The sequence below is a fragment of the Pseudorca crassidens genome, chromosome 7 (assembly GCF_039906515.1).
Source record: "Pseudorca crassidens isolate mPseCra1 chromosome 7, mPseCra1.hap1, whole genome shotgun sequence".
Classification (NCBI taxonomy): domain Eukaryota; kingdom Metazoa; phylum Chordata; class Mammalia; order Artiodactyla; family Delphinidae; genus Pseudorca; species Pseudorca crassidens.
Genome location: NC_090302.1, coordinates 94,805,918 through 94,814,905, shown reverse-complemented (window position 1 = coordinate 94,814,905; position 8,988 = coordinate 94,805,918).

Sequence of the window (8,988 nt, the reverse complement as noted above, 5' to 3'; positions counted from 1 at the left end):
TCAGTTTCTGTGCTACAATGCAGCAACTTGTGTGTAGGTTTTTCTCTATAATGGTTCATTCCTTTAGAAGAGGAAATATGTGTTTCGTACACATTGAGGGGGACTGGATTATTTTCTTTTAGTTTTGCAGACTGGCACTTGTTCTCAATTTTTTCAGAAGCCATGGAAACAATTTGTTCAATCCAGAATGCTGGGTTTTTTTTAACCATTTACTTGCCAGTGGTCTAAGAGCCACTCTTGGGTAGTTTTATTTTCTGCCACAATTTCAGCTTGCCTCCAGTCTAATCCTCTGGATTCAAAGCTTCCAAGAATGTTCAAATTTCTGAACCTGCCAAATCCACATGACTCTTTTCTCACCTAGATAACTGCTTATTTAAATAGTATTTCAAGCAAGGGACAGATGAAAACTATATTTCATACTGATTTGAGACTTTAGTTCTAAAATGCTTGTCTCAGGACCTATCCAAACATTTCTTTTTCCTTAGACATACGACCATGTCTTTAAACTTCATAATAAATAAAATTAATGGGTGATTCAAGATTAGTTATAAAGAGTAGCCTACACAGGCTACTTTGTTCAAGTAGCTAATGTGACTCTTTCAGCAAGCATAATAATTTGTGAATCATTGCCAGTGTCTATGAAGGGCAACCTGGCACCAAGGCTTATATTTAAATGCACTGGGAAGAAATAGCTTGTTTTCTTTCCAGTCTTTTAGTTAAATTTTTAAATTCAGATTTTTCATCTTATTTCCTGCTACTCCACACAACTTTAATTTTTTTCCAGGTTCCCAAATGTTTATATCACTTCTTGTATCTTTTAAAGGTCTCTTTATTTTGATTTCTATACTGACAAGACTAGGAAGTGACATTTGCTCTCATTAGACATTGGTCTGTTTCACAGTAAAATCTGTTTGGCAGTAAAATCCTGAATATATGCATACATTATAATTTAGCATGTGCATCAAAAGTCATAACAAAACAAAATCATACCAGTGTTATTCATAATGAGCAAAACCTCAAAAAAACTTAATTGTCCATCAACAGAAAAGTTAGACCATAAAGTGTGTAATGTTCATACCATGAAATTCTATTCGGCAGCAAAAAACCAACAAGCCACAGCTAACGCTACAACACAGATGAATACAAATACTGAGTGAGCAAAGACAGACAAAAGTATACATATTTCATGTTACCATTACAAATTGTATAAAAAGGCAAAACTAAAATACAATATTTAGGGATGCATGGATGATAAGAAGACTATTCATTTTAAAATGTGGATGTTAATATCATAAAAAAGAGGCTGGTCACCTTCAGAAAGATTGAGTAATGATGGAGAAGGGGCAAGAGGGAGTGCTTCTGGAGTGTCAGCAATGCTTAATTTATCCACCTGAGGTTTTGGTTTCACATGCATATTCACTTGGTGATAATTCGCTGAGGTGCTCATTCATGTTTTATGTAGTTGTCTGTTTGCATGTAATGCTTTAGAATTTTAAACAAACTGTGACATGGAAACATACAGCTTCAATTGCAGGCTCCAATGTAATCACTCTCTCTCTTTACTCACCCTCTCTTCTCCCTCTCCCTCTCCAATTGTTTTATCAATTTCCCCAGTCGTGACATGAAAGAGATAGATTAGATGATTTCTAAACTCAGCTCCAGTCCTAGAATTTTCTGATTCTAATCTGCTGATAATTTGTAAGATATTATTCTGCAAGAAAATTATACTATTTGTTTTCTAAACCATACTTTAAATTTTTTGGATTTCCTTTCTTGATTTTTATCATGATGCTTCTAGATCAACCACTCTGTCAGCTTGCTTGACAGTTGGTGCGATAATGAACAACTGTGGTGAAGGAGAAAAACTATTGGGAACAAAGGTCAAATTTATAAAGTGTCCTTAAAAAAGTGGCTAGCCAAAGAAAGATAGGGAAATAGAGTTTTAAATTTTGCTCAGTTAAATTTTTTGAGATAAAGAGAGGCTCTAGATTTATTAAGGGGCCTGTTGCCATTTGAAGAAGAAAGATAAGGAAATAGACAGGGAGCCACCAGGGGAAGGTCAGAGGATCCTGAATCACCATTCACCTTGGGGGAAGAGCCACAGTCTAAGCACCATCCTCAGTCTTGGAGGCTTGACACCTGGATCATCAGCACTCAGAGTGGTTCCATTTCCCAGGGCAGACTCACATTAAGGGGGTTCTCAGAGGCTGACTTGTCAAAACCAGAAAGATCTCATTTCCTTCTAGTGAGGACTGCAGTTGTCAAATAGACCAGATGGTCACTTCTACAGATGCCACGTGGAAAATACATATATCAGCAGGTCGACTTAGAGATTTCTCTCAGTTATGCTACATTGAGACCCTGCACTCACTTTGGCAATAGATAGACCAGATTAATGGGGAAGTGTTTAGAGTTACTTTTGTTGAGTGCTTGTTTTTTTGACCCTCCTGTTCTTTGCACCCCTTATCCTGACAGTCTCTTCCAACACAGGGCCAGTGCAATTGAACAGGCTTCTGGATTCCTAAATCACAGCCATATTCTGATCTTGCCCCCTCACCTTGCCCACTATTGTGATTGGACTTTAGGTCAGACTTTTACAGTAGTGTCTCACTCAGCTCTGGCTGCCATAACAGGATACCACAGACCAGGCAGCTTGAATAACAGAAAGTTATCTTCTCACATTCTTGAGGCTGGAAGTCCAAGATAAAAGTGCCAGCATGGATGGATTCTGGTGAGAGCTTGCTTCCTGTCTTGCAGACAGCCACCTTCTCGATGTGTGCTCAAGTGGAGAGAGAAAGGACTCTGGTGTTTTTTCCTCTTCTTATAAGGGCATTAATCCCTTTTCACAGGGGCTCCACTTTCATGACTTCATCTAACCCTAATTACTGCCCAAAGGCTCTATCTCCAAATACCATCAATTTGGGGATTAGGGATTCCACACATGAATTTTGGGGAGATATAATTCAGTCCATAGCAAGTAGATTAACTTTCAGAAGGTCCTGGAAAGGAGGGTAAGAGACATCTTGCGGTCTAGTCCTACTGCCATCTCATCCTAACCATGGCTTGTCCCTGCAAACAGCCTGAGGTACATGATGGGGATGCAGGCTGTCTCCAGGAGATAGACGCTACAGCCTTGATGCTGACACTTTACAAAGAGATGGTCCTTTATGAAGAACAGTCAGGGAGTCTCACTTCTTTCTCCTAGCTGGAGCTGCAGATAGGATCCTGGTCTACAAATTCATTTGGGGGCCTCTCCTAGGGAAGACGCCTGAAGTCTTTCTCAACTGTACCCAAAGGCAAACAAGATAAGAGACCGTCTTACTCAGTGGAGACGCTTCACTAGTGATGTCATCCTAGGTCTGTGTGTGAGCAGCCAGTGCCAATCACAGAGATGCCCTGACCTCCCACAGGGAAGGGGGACTGGAGAGGGGAAGTGGAGGGGAAGAGCTCACAGATATTTCCAAGTTTCAGTCCCTGGTGAGCTGAGAGGGACAGGGGGTACAGGAGAACACCCCAGGACCTCAAGGATAGAGGGTTATGTCAACAATGGGTCTTGATTCTTGAGCCTTTCTAGATCAAAAAGGCCAGAATGGTGTCATGGAATAAATTCAATCCTCGGGCAATCTCTCTAAGCCTCACTTTTCTCATCTGAGACCAATGCTGCTATTTTCTAGATATTAGGCAGAATGGAGTCACTTTCATTACTTTTAGACTTATGGTAGATTAAATATATATATATATATATATATGTATATATATATATGTATATATACCAAATAGGCTTACAAAAATTGTGTTGCAGTTCAATGATTTACATGTAACGAGTTTTCTCTTTCTCTGTTCTCATTCCCCTTGGCATATCCAACCTTCAAAGGGTTACATATATACCTTCTAATAAACAGCAAGCAAATCAAGGGCAAGTGCTTATCTTTGATTTAAATTCATATTCACAATGCCTAGAATATATGTAGGACATATACTCAATAAAATTAGGGTTGCTAAATGTAACAAATGAAAATATAAGATGCTCAGTTAAATTTGAATTTCAGATGTTAAATAAACTTTTAAAAGTATAAATATATTCCATGCAATATATGGTACATACTTATACTAAAAATATTCACTGTTTTCTAATTTAAATTTAACTGGGTATCTTTTATTTTACCTGGCTATCCTAACATGTTTATTTGTTAAAAGAATAAATAAATGATTTTACTTATATATTCATTTATTCATTCATTGATGTTAGATTCAGACTTTAATACTTTGGTTTCCTCTCCTTACCTTAGCACATCTTAAACTAATTCTTCCCTATGAGGTTCAACTTAAATGATATCTCTTTCTCAATATCTTCCAAGAGGCTCCAGTCTCTCAATTTTATGACACTTTAATTTTTCTTATGTAATTTACATTTATTCATGTTATTATTATTCATATATATATATATATATATATACATCTTTTTATATTGTATGACCATTGAGATTATAAATGGGCACAAGATATGCTTTGGTTCTTTTTGGAGTGAAGAAATGTGTTTGATGTCTTCTACTCCACTGATCTCTATGACTGCAAATTCGTAACTGGATATGAAGTACATTGTAGAAATATCACAAAATGAAAATGCTGATCATAATTGTCTTTTGATTTTGCAGTTGACCTCACTCCTACCACTTTCTGGTTTGTCTGGAGAAGAATAGTCACAAACAGAAATATGGACTTGAAAGAAAGCTTGCTTGAAATCCAGAACCAAAATTTTATTACAAGACAAGAATGGAGAACATGGTATGAGAGACAGTCCCACCACAGAAGAAGAAGAAATAGGAATCCTTTTGCCGTGGATAGAAGTTGTATGGGGGATATTTGGAGGGTTATGAGAGTGCGTATGGTAACTGGGTCCTTAAGAAGGGACTACATACACAATCAGACTCTAGATATCATTGAAAGTAGGGGTGGTAAAATAGCAAAAGCATTAATAGAAGCCTCAGAGAGATTGAACAAGAATCCAAGAATCCCTGGGAAAAGTGTTTTGTTTCATTTCTATATCCAGCCTGGGGCAAGAATAAGGCAGGTAACAAGGAAAAGCATAGCACCTGCTCTCATGAGACTAATGTTCTGGTGGGAGAATAAAGCCCCAAATAAACAAGTAACAAATAGATGTTAAAACATTTTAATGTGACATATATGATATGACAAAAATGAATCATGATGATTAGAAGATAATGAGAAATGAGATTGTTTTAAAGGGGTCAAATGTGAGCAAAAGACCTGACAGAAATAAGTGAAGAAGCTAAAGGAAAATCTGCAGGAAAATACAGCAATTGCAAAGGTACTGAAGTGGAATAATTCTTAGACACTTGTGGAGTATCAAAAAGACCAGTGCAGGTGCTACAGAATAAGTGGTGAGAAGAGGGATAGGAGATGAGGCAAAACAGATAAACAGAGGTAAATTACTTAGGGTTGAGTGGCTCCTGGTAAGAATGCTGAATAATTTTCTTCATTGTAATGGAAAAAAACTGCCAGATTTTGAAGGGAGGAAGTGAATTGTCTTATTTGCATTTCTAAAATGTCACTTTTTCCAGAATACAGAGTGAGGCAAATGTGAAAGGAGTCTGTTTTGGAGGCTATTTTCATAGCTCAAGTGAGAGAAAATGTGGATTGAGTAGGTTGAGAACAGTGAAGTTGGTGAATAAGTAGTTGTATTTGAGATACATTTTGAAAATGGAGCCAATAAGACTTGCTGTTACATTGGGGAGGTATGAGACTGGACAACCAAGTGAAAATGATGCCATTAACCAAGATGTAGGGAAAGGGAATTTGTGAAGGAGTGGGGCTGTGTGGATAAAACCAAGAAAATATCTAAATGGAACTGTTGAGTAGTCACTTGGTAAAATGAGCCAAGGCTCAGAGGAGAGGTCAGCCTGGTGGTAAAATTTGGTAGTCATTAGGGCGTTGTTGGTATGTAAAGACATGAAACTAAATCAAATCACCCAAGGACTGTATGCCAACAGCAAAGAGAAGACAATGATCTGATCCCTGGCACCCTCTGACAATCAGATAGCAGATGCAAGATGTTGAGTGTGCAGCATGAGAGAAGAGGAAAATGAGAAAACTGCTACTTCAGAAAGCAAGAGTAAAAAACATGTCTGGAAGAAATGTGTAATCAACTTTTTTCGTGCTTTCATTGCACATATATCTTATGTAAGGGAAACCTATTAATTGGCCAATGTGTGTGACAACCCAGGAGTCATTGGTCATCATCATGATTTCCATAAAGTGGTGAGACAAACCGCTTACTGGAGTGAATTCAAGGGGGAAATGAGAACAGATAATGTGAAGATAGGAAAACAGACAAATCCTTTGAGAATTTTTATTATAAATGGGAGTGGAATAAAAGAGTGGTGGCTTGAAGGAGATATGTAAGTCAAAGAAAAGTTTTCTTAAAGATAGAAGATACACTGGAGATTCTATTGCAGTGAAGTTGAAGTCTTCAGAGGAGACTGAAAATTGTAATATGCAGGAGACTGTGGAGACAATGCAAGAACAAGGTCCTTGAGAAAGCAAGAGGATAGAATCATTCACATTGGTGATGGAGTTGGCCTCAGGAGTAGAGACAATTTATCTGTTGTCTCTAGAAGAAAGAAAATACATAGATGTATGAATGGAGATGAAATGTTAGGTCTGGTGGAGATGAGAAATTGTTCTTCTTTGACTGCTACTAATTTCTCAGTGAAATAAATAAGGAGAGCACAAAGCACAGAGTGAGAAAGGAGCAGGTATTGGAGATTTGAGCAAAGTGGGGAAAAGATAAAATAGTTATATAAGGGAGTAGGATAGCATAATGTTTAGGGAAATACAGTATTTTTGCTGGACAGCACCAAGTTTTCTTAAGGTTTGGTCATAAATAGATTGTGAATTTGGTCAGCACAGTTGCGTGTTTTTCTCCTTCCATATTCACTTACTTGAGTATAGATTAGACTAGAAGAGAAATTGGATTTAATTAAAGTTGAAGTTATGCAAGGAGGTTTAATAGAGGTTGGGAGGATCATGGGATTTGAGGTTGTGTTAAAAGGAATAATTAACAAAACAGACGATGGAATCTTCTGTGCTTAAAGAAATTGAGGTTGTGATGGCAGAGATGAACAGTTAAAAATTAGAAGCCTCACTGGATTGGAACTCTGTTTTTGAAAATTGTTGAAATAGGGATATTATAAAGAGTGAACTAGAAATATAGGTGGTGGAGCTCAAAAAATTGAATACCTAAAATTGATATTTTTGAGGTGACAGATAATGGTAATGATAAGTTTTTGTGATATTTCTAAGGGAATGAATGGTTAAGGTGGTGTAGAGAAAAAGATTAGAAATAAGAAAATGAAGGTATTTGATGAACTGTCCTTTGGATTTTGAAGGCATCAAGAATAGTGTAACAAGAGTCCCCACCATGATGATGATGTTTTTATATATAGCTTATGAAATAGCAAATTTTCTTAAAATAATTTGTAAAACATTTGTTTTTATAAATAAATTTTTATTATTTTATATACAGTTGGTGTTTGCTCAGACCTGTCATTTAATAAAACAATTTTATCTTTTTGAATAACATCGTGTTGTTCCAAATAACTGAAACTGAGCAGACCTATGTAGAGACCTCTGTTCTTGGTGACAGAACGCCCAGAGCCCCCTGCTTAATGATGATTAGGAAAAAGACTGTGGGAATAAACTGTGGCCCCTAGGCCATCCATGAATAGAGAAAGAAACAAGCCCCAGAGTTCCTGATTAGAGAAAGCAAAGGAATGCAGAAACAAAGATAGGACAGTCAGGAAGGGATATAACTAGCTTAAGAAATAAATCAGCCCAACAGGCTCCTAGTTCTGTCTCAAAGGTAAAGACAAAGTCTAATGCACATTCCTCAGTTGTTTTGTGGAAACCAGATCCCAACCAGTTGGAGAATAATGACCATGAGCACATATCCCCCAGACCAGCTGGAGCCTGAAGATTGATAATGCTAACCCCTGTGACCTCACCTAGTTACCTCACCACCCACTAATCAGAAAATTGTTCATTAGCTGATCACATTCCTCACAACCTTCTCCCTCACTTTGTCTTTAAAAACCCATCCTTAAAAGCCACTGGGGAGTTCAGGACTTTTGAGCATGACCTGCCTGTTCTCCTTGATTGTTACCATGCAATAAACACTGTACTTTTCTTCACCACAACCTGGTATCACTATATTGACTTTGCTGTGTGTCAAGCTAGTAGACCTAAGTTTGGGTTGGAAACATAACTATTGAACCTACAGATTATATCTTATTTTTATTGCCCCCCCCCCCAGATTTTCCATATGACCCAGATTCTCATACTAAACTTAGAAGAGAAATTTAAACACCTTTATTTTTCACCAGTATTGTGACAAGAGCCACAATATTGATATTAAGCATCTTTTGATCATTACAACTAGTATGAGCTCACAAATGAGAGATTCCCCATGAAAGACAAATGTTGTTACATCACTAAGATGGAAATAAGAGGGTAGAGTCTGAGCGCTGATAGCAGGGAAAACTTCCAAGTGTTGGTTTTGTTTTCTGAGAAATCCAATATGATGTTTAGAGCATATCAACAGGAGTTGTCTGGCTCCATTTTGGTAAGGTTGATGATCCTTCGGGTTGAAATAGCAATCTAGCCTATTGTTAATAAGAAAAGTTAAAGAAGGGAGACAAGGTTCATCTCACAAGTACAAGGAACTGGTAAGTACCAGAATGACTGGTGGGAAACCCAGTGGGCAGTTTAATTTAAGGTTGGTACTTGCCCTATGTTCTGCATAAAACTATATTACAAATCAGAAGTTAGAAAGAGTCAACTGTTTACTTCAGAATTAAGGGGAAGACTGCATTTCTCTGAAGGGTAAGTTCATGAGACCTTGAATTTATGGTAGCAATCTAATTTCCAGATTCCATCATCTCTTGGGGCAAGGTATTGGACAGAGCTCCC